The sequence below is a fragment of the Grus americana genome, chromosome 2 (genome assembly GCF_028858705.1).
Source record: "Grus americana isolate bGruAme1 chromosome 2, bGruAme1.mat, whole genome shotgun sequence".
NCBI lineage: Eukaryota > Metazoa > Chordata > Aves > Gruiformes > Gruidae > Grus > Grus americana.
This window is the reverse complement of record NC_072853.1, coordinates 80,803,156-80,817,500: the sequence shown is the minus strand read 5'-3', so window position 1 is coordinate 80,817,500 and position 14,345 is coordinate 80,803,156. Positions and strand designations below refer to the sequence as shown.

General features: G+C 37.0%; 1 long non-coding RNA gene across 1 annotated transcript in view; it reads left to right on the top strand.

The window, feature by feature from the left end:
* The first annotated feature begins 2,713 nt into the window (after positions 1-2,713).
* LOC129203602 (uncharacterized) overlaps positions 2,714-14,345 on the top strand; it is a 97,200-nt gene continuing 85,568 nt past the window's right edge. Inside the window, exons 1-2 of the long non-coding RNA XR_008576090.1 lie at positions 2,714-2,769; positions 3,032-3,118. This is a non-coding gene — a long non-coding RNA (uncharacterized LOC129203602). The remainder of the gene's footprint in view (positions 2,770-3,031; positions 3,119-14,345) is intronic.

The window sequence follows — 14,345 nt, the reverse complement described above, 5'->3', positions numbered from 1 at the left end:
TGGCCACCAGGCGATCGCTGCCACGGCTAAAACCAGCTCCTGCCAAGGCAGGGCCGGACGTGTCCTGAGACCCAGTGCTGCCAGCTGTCTGCTGATCCTCTGGCTTTTTAGTAGGAATCGCAAAATAATTTTCTGGCCTACACAGGTACTTCAGCTTTAATAACAGTGAGCTATCCAGACTTATTTATTTTACCAATGGAAATGTTTTGCAATTTTTATGTACTTATTTTTTGGTAACAGCAGTAATGAACACCTTTTTTACTATTTTCTGTCATGTAGAACCTACATTATAAAGAATGTGATTACTTACGTCAGCACACATCATACTATTTTGTGGTTTTACAGAAAATATTAAAACTTGACAGTAGCTTGGAGTACTTCCTTTGGTACTTTCCAATCAAGGATTAGAAAAGAAATGTTATCAAACAAACACATCAATCAGTCTACCCAGTACAACACAGTTTGGAAGCAGATTCAGCCGATCATGAATATCCAGTTACTGAATGATATGTCTTTCAGTGTTTAAGCCCAGAACGTAATTCTGTTTTGTGAACGTGGTGACGCTTGCTTGTAGACTTCTAGTGTGATTACCAGGGATATTTTCCACCAGCAATACAGACTGGGCACACTGTTCATGGAAAACATTTGAGATTTCTGTTACTGCAATATACGGAAGTTCAAGATTTCATTGTATCAGGTCTGTAGATGTGTGGGTTCGCTGGCTCATACCAAAGATCTACACGGCCTTGCTTGTTGTCCTGTTATGCAAGTGAATGCATAAATAGACAGCGAGGGGACTAGCAGCACACCTCTCCTTCACACTTTCCTAGACTCCCAACTGTTTTCCGGTGTTTTTCTATGTCTGGCAAAACTTTGTCTCTTCAGTCACTGTCTGATTCTGATTTCAAATATTTGTCTAGTTTCTCCTTGAACACTTGTAAACTTCGTCCATTCACTACGTCCTCTGCGAAGAGTTTCATAGGTCTACTACACATTGTGAAACGACATTAACTAGACAACGCTTGCTCACTCTGTTTCAGTAAGTAGGTAAGCTACCTAAAAACAGTCACCAGAGAAGAAGCTTAAGACAAACCACTCCAAGTTTCAAACATTTCGTAAAGAACAAAAAAAGATATGCTGTTAAGAATCGGACTATAATCTAAAATATCCAAATGAGAAATCTGTCACAGAACTTGTTGGAACAGGAATACTTTCCCCAAAATGTAGGATGTGGACTATTTCTTTTTCCTATCCTTCAATCGCCAGATATCTACTTTCTTCTGTGTATTGTGCAACAGTGAAAGCTGACACCTATTTTCATTAATTATGTTTCATTTCTTAATTTTTTCATGATATTTTCCATTTTTTAATGTGAAATAAAAAACAAGCAGCTTTTGGCTTGCTGCTACTCTACTTTCCACATACAACTGCCTCTTGCTTCTCTTATTCAAATATTTGATGAAAGGTGGCATTGTGAACTGATTTAATGGTTCACTGATCCTACTATAACTTAGGTTAGATAATCCCTCAGCTGAATCTGCAGAATAGGAAGTAATTTAAAACAAAAGCTTCAGGCAGTTGGTATTCTCTCTTGTTTTAGCCTTTCTTGCCTAAGCAATCAATGAGCCCAGAAGAATAAGGCATAGCAGATTCATTTTTGAAAACTGACACTGAGGTGATAATTATCATAAACCTGCAATTTTTTTATGGCTTAAATTAGCAGTTAAAGCAAGATGGGTTTTTTTACTTAGTTTAAGAAGGAGGTAATAAACATTCAAGGAAAATATTTCCATTTCTTTGAAATATCTGTACATCTCTTATCCCATCTTGTTTATCCCTTTCACTAACAGAAATTGCAGGTAAAAGGGGGTGGGTGGTACAAGAGTGATATTGTTCCTGTAAAACTAACCTATGACAATGACTCTGTCTAGAATTAGTGAAGTAATAGATCTTAATTACTATTGTAGGATTTCCCTGACTCTTTATCAACCAAATAATTTTGCTTGTCAAACTTTTCAAATCTGACTATTTATTCTAATCCAGTGCAATATTCTGAAATTAATATATCTGGATCATAACATTCCTTTTAGATGGTAAAAATTCATCTTCAGAAGTGTCTCAGTAGGTATTTCGGCTCATGATAACCAAAATCATTCCACATAGTTGCAGTTAAGAGTTTAAGAAGTCTTTCTCATCTGGCAATCTAAAATCTCCGAAATGTTGCATTTCAGTTTAGTCCCTTCTCTGCAAGATCCTGCTTAAAGGATTATTGCCTTCTCTAGATGGCCTTGAGTCACTTCTTGAAATAAACTATTTTCTTACTCTGTAACCAAAACTAAAATGCTTTACAAAAGTAGTTCTGTGCACTCACAGTGTAGACAGTTTGAAATGTCTGTTCTAACCACAAAAACTGCCTTGCCTGTTTTCCAGGGAATCATAGTCATCCTGGCAAGTTAAAGCCAATTAAAGAAACTGATACTTGCCTCTGTGGTTACACCAAGTAAAAATCTAAACTTACCTGTAGTATAGCTCTTCATCAGTGAACACCATTAGTTAAAATTCATTAATGTTAACCTCTTGCAGGTGCTTAGTGTGTGAAAACTCAGTGCCGGAAATCACAGGTTAATAATTCTTTCAATTCTTGGAAAGGAGAGCAAAGGACATTTTACTTCTAATTAGTTATCCACTTTCTTGTACTCAAATTGTGAGAGTGGAAGACTGCATGACGTACTTGTCTCCAGATATAGGACCATCTGCACCAACTGACAGGTGGGATTTTTTTATTTATTTATTTATTTATTTTTTTAACTAGAGAAGTGCAAAACACAGAACATGTTAAGAAGACATGAACTATTATACTTCTGAATTTAGGTTCAGGTGTATATAAGACTTGGAAGCTTGCTGCTTCTATAACTGTTTTCTCTTGATGGTAAAACTTCATCCATGAAATCCTAGGCTGAATATTAAATAGTTTTTGTTTGTAATTTTGCAGTAAATTTGCATACTCTCATCAACTGTTTTTCTTTTGAAGGGGAGGAACATAAATTCTGAATTATGGGCCACTGGCTTATTTGTCCCGTAGTCCTCATTAGAACTTCACATCCCCTTTCATGTTACAGTAAGTAAGATATCTTTCAGGATGTGCCTAAGGATGTGCTTTAAACTGAATTCAAGTTAAGGACTGAAAATAAGAGCGAGCTGTAGCCAACTCAAAGTGCTTTGTGAGTGGTGAAAGGAATCTCCCAAAAACCCTGGTGGAACAGCCTGAGCAACCGTCAGTGCCACTCAGCACGACAGTAGGGTATTAATGTAAACCAGGTATTCAGTTGTTTAAGATAGTAATGCCAGTTTTTCTTAAAGAAGTACTTAACAAAAAAAAAAAAAAAAAAAAAAGAAGTAGCTGCCTCCTTAGGTGAAAGGTAACAAATGAGAGAAAATTGAATTCATAGACTATTCTCTACCAATTTCTGGGTAAAACTGAATGTTGCATACTGTAAGAAAAGGGGTTGAAAAGTTCTGAAGTGTTTTACCATTCTTGTGATATTGTCTCCTAATATATATATCTTGAAGTATATCTATCTATATATCTATCACTACTGTATTCTCCTTTTACCCCTTTATAGCATGGGTTTTGGGGAGAAATTCTGTAAATTCTCCTTTCCATAATAACAAAATAAATGGGGGGGGGGGGGGGAGACACAGACCACAAAAAATATTTCTTAGACTGAGTTTAACTATCCTCAGCTCATAAATTTTGTTTGCTTATGATAAATTTCAATACAATGCAATTTTTATATTGCAAGATATCTTTAGTCTATTTGATTCAACTGGGTCCCAATAGTATCTGAAAGCCTGCTGTTCTAGACAGCGTCCTTTGCATTTTAAAGAAAAACTATGTACGTATGGCAAGTTAATTGGCAGTCAGAATGATTCGTAATTTTACATCTGAGAGAAGAAACAAAAGATAGATGGTATGTCCTTGAAAGGAAATAGATGATGTTCTCTGAACCGGAAAAATCTCAGTGCTAAGAAAACTGAGTATCATTCAATGACAAGTGCTTGTTACTCACTGTATTTGGAGATGAGCTTTTTTTTTAAATATGTAACTTCCTAAACTGTAACATAGTTAATTCTGATGTCACACAAAAAAAAACCCCAAAACCAAAACCCAAACCAAAACAAAACATTACTGCAACACATCTGAATTGAGACTTCATACCTGAATACACAAAAAATAAAGTTTAATTTGAAATACATAGTGCAGTTTCCTATTGTGCAATTTTAATTATGAGTGCAAACTTCACTGGAAATGGTTGATAACACTGTAAATAATACTAACAATATAGCTGCTCATGAAAATGATTCTGTACAAAGCTATTTTAAGCTGGGCCATCTTTAAGCAAAAGGGTAAAGTTCGTTTACATCCAAGTGATGGTTTTGACTCTCTCTTCTTCAGTAACCTAACATGAAATTTAATTAGCCGTGGAAAGAATTTATGGTGTGCTTGCTGGTCAACTTTTGTGTTATGAATGGTGTTGGCTGTCTTTAAAACAGGTTTCAAGAGATGTAATATGTCCCTTCCACAGACATTTTTTAATTATGTGGAAACCTATAGCAATAACTAAACTTTATTCTGTTTCTATACCAAATATTTGCACTTACACTTTTTTTTTTTTTTTTTAAATCGATTGTAAAATTAGCAGACAGTTTTGAATAAGCTTTGGTTCAATACTACATTTTTACTTTGAGGGAAATGGGGACTTAAAACATAGGGGTGTGTCTTCAAAATAGAAAATAGGCAATAGAGGTTCTTATTCCAGTCTCAGTGTCTATGCTTTCCTTCCCTTCAGAGCAGGGTCTCTCACAAGTAGATCTGCCTTAAAGTATGTATCCATACTGGGATAAAATGGTTTGTTAAATACATCAAGACTGTTGGTAAACAATCATAGAATCATGGAATGGTTTGGGTTCAATGTTTGTGCCTACCTCACTGTGACTATATAGAATTAGAAACTCCAACTTCCAAAGCAGGTTGTGGTTTCTCACATTTAAAAAGATATATAGGTCTTCAAACTACAATGTCCTTACTTTTCAGCCAGCTGTGTCCTGTTAAATCAGTCCAACGTAAAGTGGGGCCACAGCCATAGAGCTTATATGGGAGAATCCAATTGTATCTTGGAAAATGAATGGAGCCTGAAACAGACAAATGCTTTGGAAACTCACTGAATATGAAAAGTAATACAAATTGGACCTCCTTCTACTTCTCCCAATATTGGTTTAGCATACTCTTTCTAAACCAACAGCAAAGTCCCTAGAACTTAAATTTCGCTGCAGTTAAAGCAAACTTGCATTTCAGGGGTGTTCAGAGTAGTCTCCAGGGTGAATTGGAGTATGATAATCAAATACTGCATAGTGACCCAAACTTTTATATACCAGATGAAACTTTTGTTGTTGACTTCATACGTCTGTGCTGTAGGAGAGCTCTAACGCCAAACAGTGGATGAATGAAGTCTTCAAATGATAAATGGAGGAGAATTTCAAATAAACTAAATAATAAAGGCCAAGTTTCTCTAGTACTCTGATGTCCTGGCTTTCTCTGTTCTTGAGTCTCAAGTGACATTACCATTCCAAAATTTGAACATATAGCTGTTATTCCTGCCCTTGTTGCTCCCTAACTGTAAGATTTCTGGGTACAACTTTTCTGCTTTTTGCCAATCATTTTGTTCTTTTCCCCACCCTGGCTACATAAATGCCTAGCAAAAAGTAGTAGGAAGTACCCTTTTTCTTTTCCATAGAAAAATAAGTGCACTTGCCAGGCTTTTAGTTTCAGGAAATTGGATGAAAAGATAACATACAGAGTCATTTTCCAGATGTTTGCTCTCCTCCCTGTACAAATGTTTGATATGAACTTATGTCATGACTTATACCGGACTTTCTGGAAGTTCAGTAGTTACGTAAACTTGGATCAGTTCAGTCTTAATAACCTGAGGAACAGGTGTGAAAGTACATTCTCATTAACCTTGCATGATCATTTCTAGGAGTCACCGGTTTCCCTGGAAGCATTTGGATACTCCTTATTAAAGTACATTAATTTAGGTACCTTATTAAGGAAATGGAGCCATTTTTAACAGATGTACTGTTTTCCCAATGTTCAAATGGTAATTGCTACCTAAGTAATCTATTTCACAGTCTAATAGCTCTATACAACATTTTTAGTGATATATATGCAAAAACCCAACTATTTTGAAACCCTTTTTGTACTTGCCTCGAGAATTGAATTAGCAATTTTAGCTATTCGTCCTAACAATTGTAGCTTGTTACTGATTTTTGTGTGTGTGTGTGTTTCTGAGTGTCCCTGCATTGCTATCCTTACCCTACCAATTGTTTGCTTCAACTTTGTGACTGTCTTTTATGACACTTGTTCCCATTATGGGATTGCAATGACTATACTTTCTAATGGAGAAATATATGAAATGCAAATAGGAATCTGCTTCAAGGACAAATGGTTGTCTTCCTTGATTCTGTACCTGAATGAACAGCCAGTGCTTTAATGAAACCAGTTCCTTTGAATACTTTCTATGGTAACTAGATCTCATAAATTAGGCCAAAGTAAATAAGTTAGCACAGAAATGTTAAATCAACTGTAGTTCACTTTATTATGCTGTCTGACAATCATACGTACATACATACGTATATATATATACACACACATTTCATTAAAATGTTAGCTTTCTTGCCTGAAATCTTGTGTGCCTCATTAACAGATTTCAGCAGATTTCTTATATGTGGATTTTAAGTCTTAAAACCAAAAAGGCATGAATACGCTTGTATAGTCAGGACCACGGCAATGCTAAGAATACATCTGAAAATTCATTTCCTTGATTGTAATGTCGCTCACCAGGTGAATAGAAAATAATCTGTGGCATGTCTGTCTCATTTAGAAGTTAAGTTTTGAGAGGGTTAAGCTTAAGATGGAAAGAAGAGTAAGTCGTGCTAATATGACAAGGTAGCAGAAAGCTGCTCTGTCCATAATCTGCCATTTAGAAGTATTTTGAAAGGAGAAAAAAGAACTTATTTTTTTATTCAGAGTTTAAAGGAAGGAAAAGAAGTTTTGTACAAACAAGAGGTAGTTCTGGGTTTATATCTGCCATTATCCTGAAAAATCTTATGGCAACTTAAGGCATTTTTTCTGCTGTCCAATAGAAAAAATATATCATTCTTCCAGACTCTACTGTCAAAACAGGAGGTTTGCAGGTTTTTCCCCTTCTTCCTATTAGTATGGATGTGCTAAGCATATAAAAGAAAAAAGAAACCAAAACGAACTCATAATCATCCTGTGGAATGTAAGTCCATTTAACTGTTTGTTAGAAAAACTCGAATCGCTGGCAGACTATTTTGTGCAAAGTGTCCAGCTTTCAGCAGTATTTTTCCACTGTTTCCTACTGTACAGTATGTGCACACAAAAAAATAAAAATCTAATATTTCACATTAGAGCAAATCAAGCATATATTTGTGGCACAACAGAAGGAAAACACAGCAGTCTGTGAAGTGCTCGTCTGACAAAAGAAGGTTAGTCATTTCAATAGAGCAGGCGACAGACTTTCAAACATATCCTGTCATGGTTACAGGAGCCACATGAGGAGATCTAAAGATAAATATAGCAGGAGTAATGATGCGAGACTTTATCTTGTTGACATGGAAAAGGATATATCTCTATTTGAGTAGTTCAGCTAATGGAAACTGTTTCTGTGAGTTCAGATTTTTGTTGAAGTATTTACGTGATGAAAACTTGAGCTTACACATTCAAATAGCAATCTGTCTCATACAAATCTGAACTTGAAACTGAACCAGCAGCAGTTAATCTTCCAGTGAAATTAAAATTCAAACCACTTTCTATATCTTTTCTGCTTGAAAGCTGATTCACTTCAGCAGATACAACAAGGTGACTGCTTTTAGAATGGTGGAGGCAGAGGCAGTGTGGTTGGCAAAATTATTTGGGAGGGTGACATCCCTCACTTTCTGCAATAAACTTGTATTTGCTTTAAAAGGTTTATCACACCTTCATAAGGATGCATTTGTACTTTTTTGTGTTAGTTCTTAAGGATTACATTAAGAGTTGATTAGTCACAGATTCATATCGCTGCATATATTGTGAGCCTGCATATCATTACACAGTTCTTTTAGCCATTTAAAATGTTACTGAAGTATTTTAGTGTCTATGGAACTTGACATTTTAAGCTGCCAGTATGGGTTATTTTGTCTGAATATTGGAATGAAGTGCCTCCACCTAATAATGTTGTTTAATAGCATTCTATTTTAATAGGATATCAGGGTCATATCAAGATCTTTAATTTCTTTTAATACATTGCTGAGTGTTTCTGCTAGAGAAACATGGTTGGCAGCTGCTTCTGCTTGACCTCTACTTTTACCTGTAGCATGCTTTTTAATAATTACTTTTATTTCTTATATTTTATTATATACAAGGCATTATGCACTTAGTTTTGTATTATGAAAATATTTCAGTCTTTAGAAACCCCTTAATTACTATACTCATGTCACTTTGTTTAGGCACTATGTTTTGAAAAATTAATATTTTAAAATACTGTTTACTTGTTTCTGTAACACTTTCTCTCTTCTGGTTATTTTTAACATTTCTAGTTCTATTACTCTGTGAAACTAATATTTTAGGATGTTGACTGTTTAAACAGAAACCAATAAGGGGCTACACTGTGCTTATGAGGCAGAACATGCAGTGTTATAGTTTTCCTTAGCACAGATCCAAAAGTGATACAGAAAGTAATTTTTGTCTTTTGTTCCCTGGAATTTGCAGGGGCATGTTTACAGTGGTTTTTAATCAATGACCAGAAGAGGTAAAAAAATCCTGGAACACAAAAAGCCCAAGGTCTGCTAATGGGATGGGACTGTTACTTTAGACATCTGTTTCCATATTCCTGGCTCCCTTACAATGATATGCTTATTCGTGTTTTTCATAATGTATGGTAATGAAAGCTGTTTAAATACTTTAGCTATGTAATACAAGTAGTCCAGTGGATGTTGAATGCACCTGAATTCTGAACTTTGTGCTGGCAGGTGGAAATATAGATTACAGTTCCTACTTTAAATAAGGTCTAAACAAGACTATTCTTGGGCAATATCCCACCCTTCTGCCATGTTAGGAGAAATATGCTTTTTCTTTAAAAGGATTTATTCCTATTTGGTCTTTTTTATTGATTCTTTACTGGTCTTGAAATACTGGAGATCATTTCCACAAGGTATTGAGATGGTAACAATGGTTTGCTGCTACATTACAGTTATACCTGAAGGTTTTGGCACACAATCAAGTGTAATAGTTGTATTATCTTTATGATATTTCTGTGGTTTAAGTAGCTAATAAAGAGAACTACACGTTATCTGTATAAACCTCTTCTCTCAGTTGCTAGTTCTCCTTGTTTCAGTTTAATGTTTAGCATTTGTCTTCAGTTTAGTGAAGTTAATGGTAAGGGGCTTTCATTTTTTAAGAGGTTATTGAGCTAAATATATAATCTGAAAAAGGAAAAGATATATAGCCATGATAAAGCACATTTTATTTTCAATATATCAATTTCATATTGAACTCAAAAGTGTTGTAGCTAGCTTGAACTATCTTGAGCTTAAAACTATTTATCCTTCTCTTGTCTCATGCACAACCCACTGCATGATTGTGTGCTACTCTATTATTGTGTCAGAATCTTTACTTTGAACACAGTAGTTCAAAGGAGCTCTGGTCACTTTTATACGGTATCATTTATTACTCCTCTGGCAACTAGTCCAACCTAAAGCCTCACAGTTTTGTCTGCTTGTCATACATGACTCAGAGCATCACAGATACATTCCAGGGCAACAGAAGGTTCTTCGTAATCCAGTCTAATTTCAGTGCTTTGCTATATTTCAAGATATTGCCCAGCAATAGAGTCTTGGTATTAACTTTCAGTTGTACTCTTAACCTGCTTTCTCTGAGGAAGAAAAAAGCTATGTAGATTCTGTCATTTTCTGAGCTTGTCTACATTTCAGAAAACTTCTTCAAATATGGGAAAACAAAAGCAGGTAGAAATGCCTGTATTTTGCCTTTAGACATCTCTCTCTGGCACATTTCAAATTGCACATGGTGACCTACTTCAGGGTCTGTTTTTTTCCTGGGGACTGTTGTGAACAGGTCTGTATTTGTAGCTTTGAGATGAAAAATTTAAGTCTCTGCATTTATAAGAAAAGCAAAGACCTCTACACAAATTACAAATCTAAATAATACCTTTATGAGCTTTCTTTGAAGTATTTAAAAAAAAAAAAAAAGCCCAACTTGTTAAATATATCTTGTTTATTCAATTGGCAGTTCCACAGTAAAAATTTTACTTCAGGTAATGCTTTGAGAGCATTCCTTTAAAAGTAGTTGTCATGCCTTATGACATGAGACATCATCTTGGACAGTATTGTAGCTCGAACACATTTCTTTGACTACTAGCTTTGATTATAGCCAGCTGCTTAAGGCTTTGCTTGAATAAAAATGGGATATATTGCATACATGACTAAACGTAGACTTGAGCAAGACTTCAAAGGATCTCTTGTGGGAGGAAGCACAAGGATAAAATGACATCAAAGCACAATTGTATGAATGATAGCTGACAGCAGATCTCATTGAAGTTGTTGCTGTCCCCAGTTGCTTGTTGCAATCTTTTCAATGATATAAATGAGGAACTGGTTTGGTTTTCTGTCTGGCTTCTGACTGTCTTGGATGGTTATGACACCAGATAATATAGAGCTATGAAATAATGCGTTGAGAGTATCCTTCCTTCATTGAGGAATGGAACTTTGCATATTTTAAAGCTTCTAGGAGAACTAACAAAGCTTAGCACATCAGATAGTACAGACAATAAACACAGTCATACAAAAGCTGAAGTGTTGATCAAGGCTCTGTTGTGGCAGGCATAACAAGACAGTCCTCATCTGAAAGAGTTTACAATGGGCACTGTCAAGCTTTCTCTGAGACAACTGAGCCATTGAGACACTTAAGAAAAAATCTCAGTAACTGTAAGAAAAGTCACCTCCTTTGTTTCTAGTCAACATTATAACAGCATGATTAAAGTCTTGCTCTATAGCTTTTTGGAAAATTCAGTTGTGTATGTACTGCATCCTCATTTTAATGTATGATCTTTCATGCAAGGCAACAGCTTGAACAACTGGGTTTATTTAAAAAAAAAAAAAAGAAAAAAGAAAAGAGAGGAAGGGGGGAGAAAGGGAGACACATCTTGGATGCTGTGGGTTTTAACTTATTTTCCAGGAAAAGTCTGGTGAGGCTTAGTTATTCTGTCAGGCAGCCTCTTTGTATGTTAAATTACCTGATAGATACCATTATATGTCAATGACTCTGGTTAATCTTTCAAGCTAGTCTAGATATGCCCATGGAAGATACTGTGTATTGATAACTTTTAGCAAATATCTTGACACTTGAGTGAAAGCATTCAGTTTCTCAAAGTCATGTAACAAACTGCAAGGTTATTCTGGTAAATAGACACAATATTTGTAGGATTGTATCATAAATTTCCTGTGTTCTTAATATCTGATGACATCAGATCATTGAAAAAACTACCAAACACAAATCCTTATGCAAATAATTCTGCAGGCTATTGTAAAAATGAGGAAAAAAAACCCCCAAAAACAAACCAGAATTAAGAAAAAGAAAAAAAGCCCTACTTAAAAAAGTTCTGATGTTATTTTCTCCAGAGAATCTGAAATGAAACTCAAAAATTTAGAAACCAGCCAGTTCTTGAATGGTGCTCCATCAATTCTCAAAGTTCTTAATCTACTAATTATTGCTTAATCTATTTCCATGTTATGAAATAATGGTCACCTTGGTCCTATTGAACTGGAACTCTGCAGGGCACAAGAGTTGAACTGAACCAGTAGCAGAAGTCTTGCTTTTGCCACGTCAGCTAACCCATTGCTGATAGCTATTCATCGTAAGCGTTTTGTGTATACATATAAATATATAATTACATAATTTATGTCCTTAGATTGAAATGTCCTATATAAACATAAACTATATAATGCCCTAATCCTATTTGAGTAATAACAGATAGTTGCCACATTATATTATCTATGAAGCCAATATTAGTCAGTAATCCTGAACCCAACAAATCCAACAACAACTTTTAGAAATTGCTTTCTCACATCTACCCTGGTGAACAGAAGGCTAACTTGCGATGCAAGATCTGGGTTCAGATATTCACAGACTTAACTGAGACAAGAAAACTGAACCTACATATCACAATGGAGTTCCATATCCAATTTGAGGATGGAACTCACTTTCTTCAGTTCAAATTTCTTTGGTTCTTTTGTGTAATATATTAGATTCTTTGGTTTGTCACTTTCTATAATAATGCTTTTCCTGACACAGTGGTTGTTTTCTTTGTGTGTGTGTGTGTTTGTGTTAAGCAAAGAAGTGATACAGTTTCACCTGGGGCAAATTAAAGCTCTACGTAAGTTTATTCCCTATCTTTGTGGCCTGGGAACTCAGACTGGAGGTAAAGGTTCAAATCAGTCAAAACTGGGACTGAAATAAAGATCTCTCATACAATGAATGGGCTTTAACTAATAACAATAAAAGGGCTATGTCTCCTTCCTAGACCTGAGTTCTGAAGTCAGACTCACTTTCTTTTATGCGAAGACTCAAAGGTTGATAATTCTAAACACAGAGCAAATCTATGGCTTATACAATCATGTATAGAGCACAGTAGTTTCTTTGCAATCTGCTGTGGAATTGGGGGACTTGAGGAAAAGGTTTCTGTGGCAAAACTTCTGTGCACAATGGCAAAATTCTGTGGGGAAGTAGCAAATTCCAAAGAAGGCTCCCTGTATTAAACTTGGTTCTCAGTTCTTCTTACTCATAGATGATAATGAACTAGCTTGACAAACAGTATTTTATTAAACAAAAAAAAAAAAAAAAGAAGACGACAAAATATATAGTGTACAGGACAGAAGATAGATTTAGGAGGTTTAGATTAGATGCTAGGAAAAATTTCTTCACCGAAAGAGTGGTCAGGCATTGGAACAGGCTGCCCAGAGAGGTGGTGGAGTCACCATCCCTGGAGCTGTTTAAAAAAACGTGTAGATGTGGCACTTCAGGACATAGTTTAGTAGACATGGTGATGTTGGGTTGATGGTTGGACTTGATGATCTTAGAGGTCTTTTCCAATCATAAGATTCTGTGATTCGATGATTCTATAATACCTAATTGCTCAGTTATTTTAGTGCATCTGCTCTTCACAAAGAAACTCAGGACTGGGTGTGGTTTTTGTTGTCATTGGGTTGGGTTTTTTTTCCTCCACTTCTTTCCTCACTGTCTGCCTCACACTCCTACTACTCCACAAATTGTCAAGTACTGTGAGGTGGCAAAGCTCATGCCTTCTTAGGCAGGACTAAGGGTGTGTTGGGTTTGCGTGGCAGGGTTTTGGTAGCGGGGGGGCTACAGGGGTGGCTTCTGTGAGAAGCTGCTAGAAGCTCCCCCTGTGTCTGATAGAGCCAATGCCAGCCGGCTCTAAGACGGACCCACCACAGGCCAAGGCCAAGCCAATCAGCGCCTCTGTGATAACATATTTAAGAAGAAGAAAAACAATTAGGGAGAGAGAGCTTTTGCAGCTGGAGAGAGGAGTGAGAAGATGTAAGAAACTCTGCAGACACCAAGGTCAGATGCAGATGGAGGGGGAGGAGGAGCTCCAGACACCAGAGCAAAGATCCCCCTGCAGCCCGTGGTGAAGGCCATGGTGAAGCAGGCTGTCCCCCTGCAGCCCATGGAGGAAGGATGAGGGGGTGTAGAGATTCCACCTGCAGCCCGTGGAGGACCCCATGCCGGAGCAGGTGGAGGCACCTGAAGGAGGCTGCGGCCCGTGGGAAGCCCACGCTGGAGCAAGTTCCTGGCCGGACCGGTGCACCCGTGAAGAGGGGAGCCCATGCCAGGGCAGGTTTGCTGGCAGGACTTATGACCCCGTGGGGGACCCCACGCTGGAGCAGTTTGCTCCTGAAGGTCTGCACCCCGTGAGAGGGACTCCATGCTGGAGCAGGGGAACGATGAGAGGAGTCCTCCCCCTGAGGATGAAGAAGCAGCAGAAACAACGTGAGATGAACTGACCGTAACCCTCACTCCCCGTCCCCCTGTGCCGCTGAGGGGGGGGAAGGTTGAAGCCGGAAGTGAAGTTGAGCCCGGGAAGATGGGAGGGGTGGGGGGAAGTGTTTTAAGAGTTGGTTTTATTTTCTCATTCCTCTACTCTATTTTGCCTAGTAATAAATTAGATGAATTCCCTCTCTAAGTTCGGTCT